This window comes from Saccoglossus kowalevskii, chromosome 14, assembly GCF_978046115.1.
Source record: "Saccoglossus kowalevskii chromosome 14, keSacKowa6.1, whole genome shotgun sequence".
Taxonomy (NCBI): Eukaryota; Metazoa; Hemichordata; class Enteropneusta; family Harrimaniidae; genus Saccoglossus; species Saccoglossus kowalevskii.
The window spans coordinates 21,075,803-21,086,825 of NC_140654.1; the positions used below are offsets into that span (position 1 = coordinate 21,075,803).

General features: G+C 35.7%; 1 long non-coding RNA gene across 2 annotated transcripts; it reads right to left on the reverse strand.

The window, feature by feature from the left end:
• Positions 1-539: 539 nt before the first annotated feature.
• LOC146734566 (uncharacterized) lies at positions 540-10,414 on the reverse strand. Of its 2 annotated transcripts, none has more exons than XR_014931625.1 (2): positions 10,249-10,414; positions 540-1,037 (listed from the first exon to the last, which is right to left on the reverse strand). It is a non-coding gene; the product is annotated as an uncharacterized LOC146734566 (long non-coding RNA). The 2 variants fall into 2 exon arrangements; XR_014931624.1 differs by lacking the exon at positions 10,249-10,414 and adding an exon at positions 3,980-4,021.
• Between the last annotated feature and the right edge of the window lie 609 nt (positions 10,415-11,023).

The following is an 11,023-nucleotide window of genomic DNA, read 5'->3' on the forward strand; positions in this document are numbered from 1 at the left end:
TGTTAAATAAATAAATAAATAAATAAATAAATAAATAAATAAATAAATAAATAAATAAATAAATAAATAAATAAATTTATTAATTAATTTTAATCGCATTTATGACTGAATGGCCACCACGTAAACATAAAATTTTTAATACATGATCGAACCTAAAATTAATTGATTGAAGATAAATCTTTCATCATGCATAATTTTACTCGAATTTAGTTATTTTTATAGTATGAATGTTGTTCAATGTTGTATATAGCTTCCCAAATAGCCTATTAAATAATATTATAATAAAATATTCCAGTCAATTTTGCAAAAATAATAGGAAATTCTGTCATCTAATTGCAACAGATTTTTTTTGAGTATGCCTTCCGCAATGGTCCTCAGACCCACATACAAAAAGTCAAAGAAAATATACGGAGTGAATGTTTGTCTAATTTGCATAAATTAAAACCAGCTATTTTGCACATTTCAGAATTATCATAATAGCTTCATTTTGTTATAACATTCCTCTTAGGTGTCATTTTAACCATTTTTGAGCATGGGAATTTGTTTCACTTTTTTTTGGAATGGTTGACTTATTTGCATAAATCTGTATGGCTGCCAAATTAACGTCTTATGTTGTATTTAGTTATTTCATTGAGTTGAATCACGCACAGGTACACTTTGATACACTTGTTATGCAGGTACATACGGTTGGTATTTGTTTTATTTAGTAATATTTATTTCAGGTTCAATGTCAACAACACTACTACAATGTTAATGAAGATTCAATGGAAATCCTATTCACAGTGAACGACATAACTCTACTATCTACACTGTGCCTGGGCAACGTGTCCATCAAACCTGCGTCGTATTCATTGCAAACCTATTAATATAGTCCAAGCTTCAGGAGAAAGAAGTCAGATCCAGAGCCCAAGTACTCGTCATTCTCTGTTGTATTCAGCTGAAGAAAATTCCACCACTAATTGTTTATTTTGTAATATAAACATCAACTTCGAAGAACGGGAGGGGGGGCACGATATCTTCCCAGTAACCACCATGGTCTACAATGAAATGTGGTTAGCAACATGTAATGAAAAACATGACTTATGGTCCACCAGTGTACAGTCAAGAATTATGAGTGTCCATGGTTTACTTGCTGCTGATACTATATACCACTGAATATGTAAATTTACGTACAATAAAGAAAAGAAAATATACCATAGACAAGAAACGGTAGACCACACGACGAGGTTAAGATGGCTAACTTTCATCAAGAAAATGACGATGAGCAAACTGCAAGTACACTATGGTAATAAAATAACTATAACTAAAATTAATGGTAAAGCGAATGTTGTCACAGTCAAGGGCACAAAAGAGGCTGTGCTTCAGGATTAGCGCGACAGGGGAAAGATAAGCATTCATTTATTTAGTGGACAGAGGCAGACTCAATTACCCATAAACATTTGATGCAATCCATGGGATTGAGAGGTTCCCTTTTAACACAGCAAATTAAACACATAAGTTCTCAATAAATAGATTAATTATATAGAGCTCTCAGAAAAATATAACAACAGAGTTCCTCACCCCTGACCTGAACCATAACCCTAAAACTCAATCTCCCCATATAATTCAATATACCCATCCAAACAATTGTATAGTAGGGCCCTACTATAGATGATTTAATATAACTTTGTCCAATGGCATTTAGTAGTTTTTTCAACTATTCACTGTCGTGATTCACTGCCCCAGCCATAGACGGTCGGTGACGCTGTTAGCATTGTCATACTTGCTGTGTTCCAGTACTCTTGCACGAGGTGATAATCCCTCAATGCTTTAACAGATATAGGCAGAAGTATGGACGCGCCTACATAGGCCAAGCCAACGCATGTACTTGAAATACAAATGAAAAATTAGTCATGTTTAACAGTATGCTATAGTTTATATAGCAAAGCCCTGCATTATGATATGTATACCAGGTGTGTGTTAAAAAGATCCTAAGGGGAATGCTATACAGTGGAGAATCAGGGAATTAAACAGTTCATATGTTTCCCATATTGCATTCGTTGAACATGAAGCTATTCATGATGTCTAAGCACTACCCAGGATAGAATAGATCATGGATGCACAAGGGTGCTGAATGGTTCTCAACTGTTGACGTAAAAATTGGTTACTTGCAAATGAGTATGGATGAGTGTGACATTGTCCCACCAGTTGAGTGCAACAAAGAGTGTGTTGCCAGAGTAAACATTCATCACAGTGTATTGTATAATGTTCGGTGATGTTTATTCAAGTCTCGATCAATATCAAAATGTCCACATACCACTTGAGAATACACTTGGCAATATATTTTGAGCTTTTGTTAAACACAACTCTGCAATTAGAAGCCCCACATATCGTACCAAGAATTACACAAGCGAACGGAATTACGGATGCTAAGCGATGGGTGGTGTGGGGCGGTTAGTGGTTGGTCTACTCACAGTCCCTGTGATAGAGGGACTGTAGTCTACTGAACCATCTGTTTTGCAACGTTCAAAGACTACTTTTAACGGATTAGTATTTGTGGTGATGATGATGATGATGACGATGATGTGGCGATGATTTGCAGTGCAACGATCCTCTGTCATTTGCACGAAACAATATCTTGCGTTCAAAATTCGTCTGTTCTCGATGACGATTATAATAACGCGAACAATTTGAATCAATACGTCTTCTTTCCCCAAGGGGCATTGTTATTCATATTATTATTTTATATGGTCACATGACGATATAACATCTGTCACGCGCACTAGACGTGTTCACGTTTTATCTGTAAAACTCTTAGAATAGAAATTAAACGTGAGCAACATTATCAAAACAATACTTTTTTTCTAAAAATGTCGACATGACGTAATTATTATGCTTGGCATGCCAGTGTATAAAGTGTAATTTAACATAGACATCAAGATTTCCGCAGCCACTACTACTTACAAGGAACATTATGTCACCTTACAATGAGCTAAATCACGCGGGTAAGGTTACTGTTCAATAATTCAAGAGTTCATTGACTTCAAACCGAGAACGTTATTTACATAAAAATGAAGAAATGTGACCAAAACATTCAAACATTATCTAGGTTTTAATCCTCATATTGTGAGTCCAGCGATCCGTGATGTCACCTTACGTTCATTCTTCAGTAGTCAGGACGCGACATTTAGCCCTACAGTTCTGGTGTAACACATGACTTAATGGCGGCAAACTCACGACTCATGATAATTAGACAATACTATTAAACATATAGGTAATACCAGGATAGTCGCACGCTACAAAGAGAACGTGCATGTGTCAACGGATGACTATTTACTGGATTTCGAGAGACATTAATTTGAAATTATGGTGGATAAAATAGCGTGTAAAAGTCAACGACTTTCAACTTATATAATTATTCATTAAAAAAAACAATTTACCGAGTTTCTATAAATCAAAAATACCAAACAAAATGGGACAAATAACTACGACAAATTCAAATATCGAAGTGAGGTCATTATAGAGAAATGAACAGTAATATCAGTATCATCAATGCGCTGAAATTTGACAAAAAGAGCGTGATATTGTGCGGGTAAAACATAATGTGTTTTTGTATTTAAAACGTGTACAATAGTGTTGAATTGTGATTGAAGTCACGATGGTCGTGATATGTTCGAATACAGTGTGACGCATACAACGCGAGTAAAATACACTGTTTTTTGTAATATTAGAATGCGCTGCTAGTCGGCTTTGGCATTTTAAGCATATTCTACGTCAGTGAGGTTTAGTCTTAGTCTACTGCAACAGCAGTGAAAGGCGTTGGGGAGCGTATTTACATCATGATGGCAAACAAGTATCAATATTGTTCATTGTAACCGGACCTTGGTTGACGCCCAGTGACAATGACAGCGGCAAGTAACGACGGTCAGCACACACCACCTATTCCAACGAGAGAGAAAACTACCCACAGTGAATGCAGTAAATGCACAGTAAAGCTTGCCTCAGTTCCACCAACAACCAAATTGTCTATGGTGCCACAATTTAATGGTTATTCACCAAAAGACGGTATACCACGTCCACTTCAAGACCGAGCTATTTGAGTGACCACTGACCGAGTGTCAAAAATCACTCGAACGAGAAACACTTTTGTTTTGTGGCGTACTTAAAGCAATTATTTGTGATCGTTTCCTCATTCCATTTGCATGTCAACTATATTTGATATACCTTACATTCATGAAAGTACGGTACAATTCGTTAATCGAGTGCTTTTACCCGTTAACACTTTTTGGTCTAGCGTGAACCCTGGCTAGTTTGATATTTAGGCTGATATTACTGCGACATATCTCTTCTTTCGAATCTAAACCATGCTGTAATGTCTCAGTTCGTTAACTAGAGTCTTATTTATGGGAATTGACTTGAAAAGTTTTGTCGAGTTTCGACTCTGATATCAGATAAGGATATGAGTCTGTGTATTCTAATATATTGAAATATTGTTATTAGCCTGACTTGCTAACATTGTCATGCCATATTTTTTTTAAGTTGGTAAATGTTGTTTTTGTTTTGCAAAATTAAGAATTGCATAAGCCCTAGACACAATAATCATATCACGTATAGTCGCTTAACCTTTTTTCATGTCATTGGGAGAATGTTACATTTTAAAATACGGAAAAAAGGATTTGCCTCCGATTTAGATTAAGATTCAGTGTATCCGTTAACATACAATGTGATATACAATCGATAATAAATAAAGACTCGTTACAACACTACATAACATCAGGTTCTCAGTTTAATAGTATGTTGACTTACTTCAGTCGTCGTAAAAGTGCACGTTCGAATTTCGTGTAAACAAATATGAACGATGCTTGCTCCGTTGTGTACGTTGCTCTAGACATATACAAAACACAAAGCGTACGAATACAACGAAATAATGTCCATGTATTTGCAAGTCGTAATCAAAAGCATTCGGAATAGATTTACAGTGTACTATGTTTGAATGTGAAATAATTATTTTAATGAGTATAATACTATAATATTAATACATAACGTCCAGACATTGTTAATTAAAAACAATCAGTCCAGTGTTTATTTATTTGTTCATATGAAAATTGGTGCTTACAAGTCTTAGTAGGGGATTTGAATTATAACACGATCTAAATCCAACGTTAAGCCTATAAACGTTCCATTGTTTTAGTGCCAAATCCCTTTGTTAAGTACAACAACAAATATCTCTTTGGTGTTTGTGATCTCTTATGTGATTGGTCAATGCATGGACAGCTCTTCCACTTCCGTGTTTTACTCCCTATCAATTTGGGCTCTGTTTAACCATAGACAGTATAGTAGTATAGTAACACCATGGAGGTAATAAGATTATTACCTTCATTGTAACACCAAAGTCAAACGCCGTATGCCCAACGCAAGCTGGGCTGAAATATTTTAATAAGCAAGTAAACAATGACGTGTTATTTACTTCCATGCGATGTCACTACTTTCGTATCGAACTACAAGTATCTTTCCCCAATCGAGTCGTTTTCTTTCCGCAATACACATCTTTCGAACACACAATAGTTATCAGATGTAAATATTACTTTTAATCTATATGTTCCTGTCTAATTGAATAAAATTATAAGATAGTTTCAGACGGCAGTAATGTTTCCGTACATGCTATATTCAGTTTGTACCACGTTTTCGACAAAATATTTTTGTTTTCATGATGCATGAATCATCTTATTATGTTATTGTTTACCAACTATGCTCGTTTTTATTGTTCTCTGCCACGCATTTTTTTGCAAACAGACTTTGAATCCGTATGTTCTCCCGTCTGTCACCATCTTGACTATAGCTCACACTCTTTCAACCGGAATTCATGTCTAAAGTTGTACCACGTTTTCGACAAAATACTCGAATTTTAGTTTTTATGATGCATGAAACTTCAATTTTTGTTATTTTCACCGACTACGCTTGTTCTTTGTTGTTCTCTGTCTCGCATTTTTTTTAATAGACTTTCATTCCGTCTTCCGTTTTCACGTCTGTCGCCATCTTAACCACACGACCAGTCCTTCAGCCTGAATACACGTCTACCTACGTTATATCCTGTTTTTATCAATAATTTCAACAAAATAACTCGAATACTTGTGTATAAATGAGGCACGATTGTCTTTATTATTTTATTTTCACTATTTTCGGTTTTTTGTTAGCGTTTCAAAGGGTTTCTTTTACGTGACGATCAAGAAAACGCAAATCTTCGCTATTTTCGATGTTGATGCCCGGGCTCTGAATCACACACACAGAGTTGTTAACATGAATTGCTGTGTCTACTGCGTTTGGATCTTCTGCACTATCATTTCCACCGTCATCAAAATCCGAAAAAAAACATCGAGCAAATCATCTACACACGGGAACTCGTGATCATTTGGACTCTCGCCGCCTAAAACAGAGTTTTCAAGATGGCACTTAAACACTTCATAGTAAACAGAGGTACCCGTAAACCAATTTTGACAGGAAACAGAAGCATGGTTTAGAAGCTAATTTTTTTTTAAATCATTTTTGACCAAGAATACACATTTCTGTGCATATTTCAAACTACAGTGTCCATAAAAAAAATACTTACAACATTTTTAAATTCATACAATAAGCTTTCCAAAAATATATAGTTTTGTGGACAAGGGAGGTCATCTTGGTTGCCTAATTAACTAATTAAAATACCTGTCAGGTAAACTGCATCTCTACCTTAACGAGAAATCGAAATAAACATTTAGTTTATGTTAACGGTTAGTTTAAATCAGCTTAACTTTTTTCTAGCCTACCCTGCTACACTAGAATTGCTGGAGTTGCCTGTCCTTCCTACAATACGTCCAATCGCCACCCTCTTGACTGGAGATCTGTGTTAGAAAATAAACCTTTGTTGTTGCGGTGTACGCAAGAAGATGAACTACTTATGTTTTTAACATCGCTTCAACTATTAACAATTCACCCCTAGACGTGATAATTTCATTTCAGTAGTAAAAATCCATTCTCAAAAATCCCAAATAATCACAACCTCACTGAAATTCATTTTCTATTCTTACCCACAAGCCACACCCAGACCATTCATCAAAACGAGTGGTCTGGGGTAGACTAGTACTGTGACCCATGCCGAGGACTTGAAATCAAACGTGAAACCAAATGAAAATCATTCTAAAATAATGTACCTATACCCAATTGATTCTGGATTCATTGACCAGGGAGAAAGAAATTGCATTTGCAATAATAATCGACGGGCAGGTCCGGATAGTAACGTTCGGTTGACGATATAGACGATACAATAGTACTGATTGGACCTACATGAATGCTAATCTATTTCACATAACCAAATGTTGTTGTTTTTTGCTGTCGTACATTATCTTCGGTAATAACTCCAAAAGTGAAGTCTTATATATTCAGCAGAACGTAGCCGTTAAAACTTGCAAAATGAGTCTGTTTCGATCGATCATCGCTTAAGCAGCATACAATTTATTTATTTTTTAACTATTTAAAAATTACGAACGGTGTCAATATTTAAAACTGCATTTTGTCTGTCTCTGACGTGCTTCAGAATGATATAGATCTTGGCCGATCGTATTTTTACAAAGGACCTGAATGTACAGCACTAATTTTACCCAACCTCATGCTCGCTTCTGCTTTTCGATCATTATTTTTACTCGCTTTTGCAACCGCATATTGAATAATTTCCGCTTAATTCGCTCGAACCCAGAAATATCGATCGTCCCAGTCTGCACTCTCGCTTTTTGAATACATGGCCGTGGCATCAATATGTTCCAGGTGTCTCTGCTCTTTGCCCTAAGGAGTTCGCATTGCCTGTATCACGTAATTGTCTCGATAATCATATTGTTGAAACGAGGTAGCAGCCCTGAATTCAAACGGAACACAGTCCCGCTCTATCAGCCTGTTGTGGAACGTTCACATAACAAGAGGGCATAGTTCAAGTTACGTTCGCGAACGAAACAAAGTATGGTGGTTTGGAAGTGTCGGTCAAAATTAATAATGGTTAATACTCGTTGAATCCTCAAACTTTAGCACTAAAATAATCAATTCGACAACTCATGTGCCAGTTTTCAGTGTTTGAACAAGCGGTCAGTGTTTTTAATAAGCGAGTGAGAAAAAAAAAGGATAAAAACATGGTCGTTTTTCCGGTCGGAAATTAAGCGATGTGCTGTTGATTAAAATGTTATAAAAGCGAAATATTGGGCGAAATGATTATTGATGCCCATTTATAGCTTGACATGCGTCACCAATTGGGAACATGATTAGAGCACGGTTAGTAACCGTGGTTAGAGTTGGTAGTACCATGGAAGGTACTAATCCATGGTAGTACCAGTACTAGTATACGCGGGAAGGGAATCCAGAGAGAGAACAGCCAGCAATCCTTTCGCGGGAAAACGTGAAATCTCGACGGATTTGTTTCGTTCTCACATGTAATATTAGGTTTTGTGGGCTTCTGAGTTCAAAAAAAGATGACTAAATCAACCAAGAAGCAAGCGTTTAGAGACATACCTATGCAGAAGTTGGTTTTCCAGTACTTAATCCATTTTTAACACCTAGGCTACTCTATTGACATTGGTTGTTATTTCATGGATTTGCCGTGTCGAAAACGTGCACAAAACGACCATTGACCATTTGCCTCCGATTTAGATTAAGATTCAGTGTATCTGTTAACCCATTTATTACGACAAGGAAATAACAATGTGATATACAATCGATAAAAAAGCAAGACTCGTTACAACACTACATAACATCGGGTTCTCAGTTTAATAGTATGTTGACTTACTTCAGTCGTCGTATAAGTGCACGTTCGAATTTCGTGTAAACAAATATAAACGATGCTTGCTCAGTTGTGATCGTTGCCCTAGACACATACCAAACACAAAGCGTACGAATACAACGAAATAATGTCCATGTATTTGCAAGTCGAAATCAAAAGCATTCGGAATAGGTTTACAGTGTACTATGTTTGAATGTGAAATAATTATTTTAATGAGTATAATACTATAATATTAATACAAAACCTTTAGACATTGTTAATTAAAAACTATCAGTCCAGAGTTTTTATTTTGGAAGTGAACAAATGTGACAGACCCAAAGTACCTACAAATAAAGTTATAAAGCAATCAGGTTAGAGGTTATCAAGAACAAGTTGAAAATAACATTTTTGACCAAAAATGACAAAGATATTCACTAAAATTAGAGAATTGAAGATATCGTCATGAAATTAATAAATCTGACCGAGATCCACTCATGGTACCTACAAATAAATTCACAAAGCAATCAGGTTAGAGGTTTTCAACAAGAAGTAGAAAATAACATTTTTACGAAAAATGACACAAATATTCACTAAATTTAGAAATTTGAAGATATCGTCATGAAGTTACCAAATCTGACAGAGATTCAAGGTACCTAAAAATAAAATTACAAATTAAGCAATTGGATTAGCAGTTTTTCAAGAAGAAGTTGAAAATAACGTTTTTGACCAAAAATTACAAAAAATATTTATCAAAATTAGACAATTGGAAATATGAAAATCAACAAATCTGACAGCGGTCCACCTGAAATACCTACATATACAATATCAAAGCAATTGGACAAGCAGTTTTAAAGGAGAAGTCAAAAATATAATTTTTTATCAAAAATGCCAAAAATATTCATCAAAATTAGAGAAATGAAGATATCATCACGAAATGAAAAAAATCTGAGAGAGATCCACCCAAGGTACATATCAAGTATCAAAGCATTTGGGCTATCGGTTTTCAAGAAGAAGTCAAAAATAATCATTTTTCACCAAAAATGACAAAAAATATTCGCTATAAATAAGACAATTAAACATATCCGCACGAAATCAACAAATCTGAGAGAGAACCACCCAAGGTAGCTTCCTAGAAAATTTCACAGCTATACAGTTTGTGGTTTATAAGAAGAAGTCGAAAATGTTAAGTTGACGATGGCGACGACGACGGCGACGGCGACGACGACGGACGCCGACGGACAATCAGTGATACTATAAGCACCGCTCGAATTCTTCGACAGCGGAGCTAACAAAAAATAATCTCTACGAACAAAATATACGACAACATTAAACGAAATGGTTAACCCTATAAGGTGCAATCAGACAAAGTGGTTAGCAGGCGAATAACACATCGTGGCGACAAGATAATACAATTAAATGTTTATGAGTTTGTAATTCATTATGGTGGGTGCTAGTGTGCCCAAATGTCTTTACATAATCCCATGAAAACTTACCCCATTAATCACAGACATTATATATTTACACCATGACCCTTGTCGCATAGTGCGGCTAAGAGCAGCAGTGCTTAGCAACCAGCGTATAACATTTTATGTTGCTGTGTATATTTGGTAAACGTCAGCGCTTTCACGATAATTCATCCGCCAAATATCTACCAGCCAAGTCACTGAGTGAAAAGAAGCTACGTAGGTATATATCACTACTCAGTGTTTATATGAATAAAGCTTCGCTGACGTAATCATACAGACACATCACGTGACCATGAAACCCGCAACAAGTCATTGTATACAACTTGCCATCATGATTACGAATATTTACCACATGGCGTGTTAATTTGAAAACTACAGGAGTTGTAATTCAAATATCAATCTAGTCATTAGTAATACCTACACAACGATATTTAATTGAGCAAATTCATTAATCGTAGAAACAATTGACAGAACAGAGTCTGGGCTAAGTAAATGTAATCGAAGTAGAATGAAAACATAAGTGTCAAATTTCAGCAATGCATTCCATTTTATTTAAGACTAGTAGTAGGTAGGTCTCAATAAAAATTAAATAAAAGGTTACTTCTGGCCCATTAACTAATATGTTTGAGATACTAGTGTCAGGTTATTGGCGTACGTGCAGAACATGGGACTGGAACAAGCGAACGTTAGTGAAAGGTAACAAGGTCACCCATGCAGTCAGATTATTTACAACCATTTCTCTATGAAAGCTTTGTTCTAAAACGTCACGCTTGTAGGATCTTTTACTTCGCAGGCATAATAT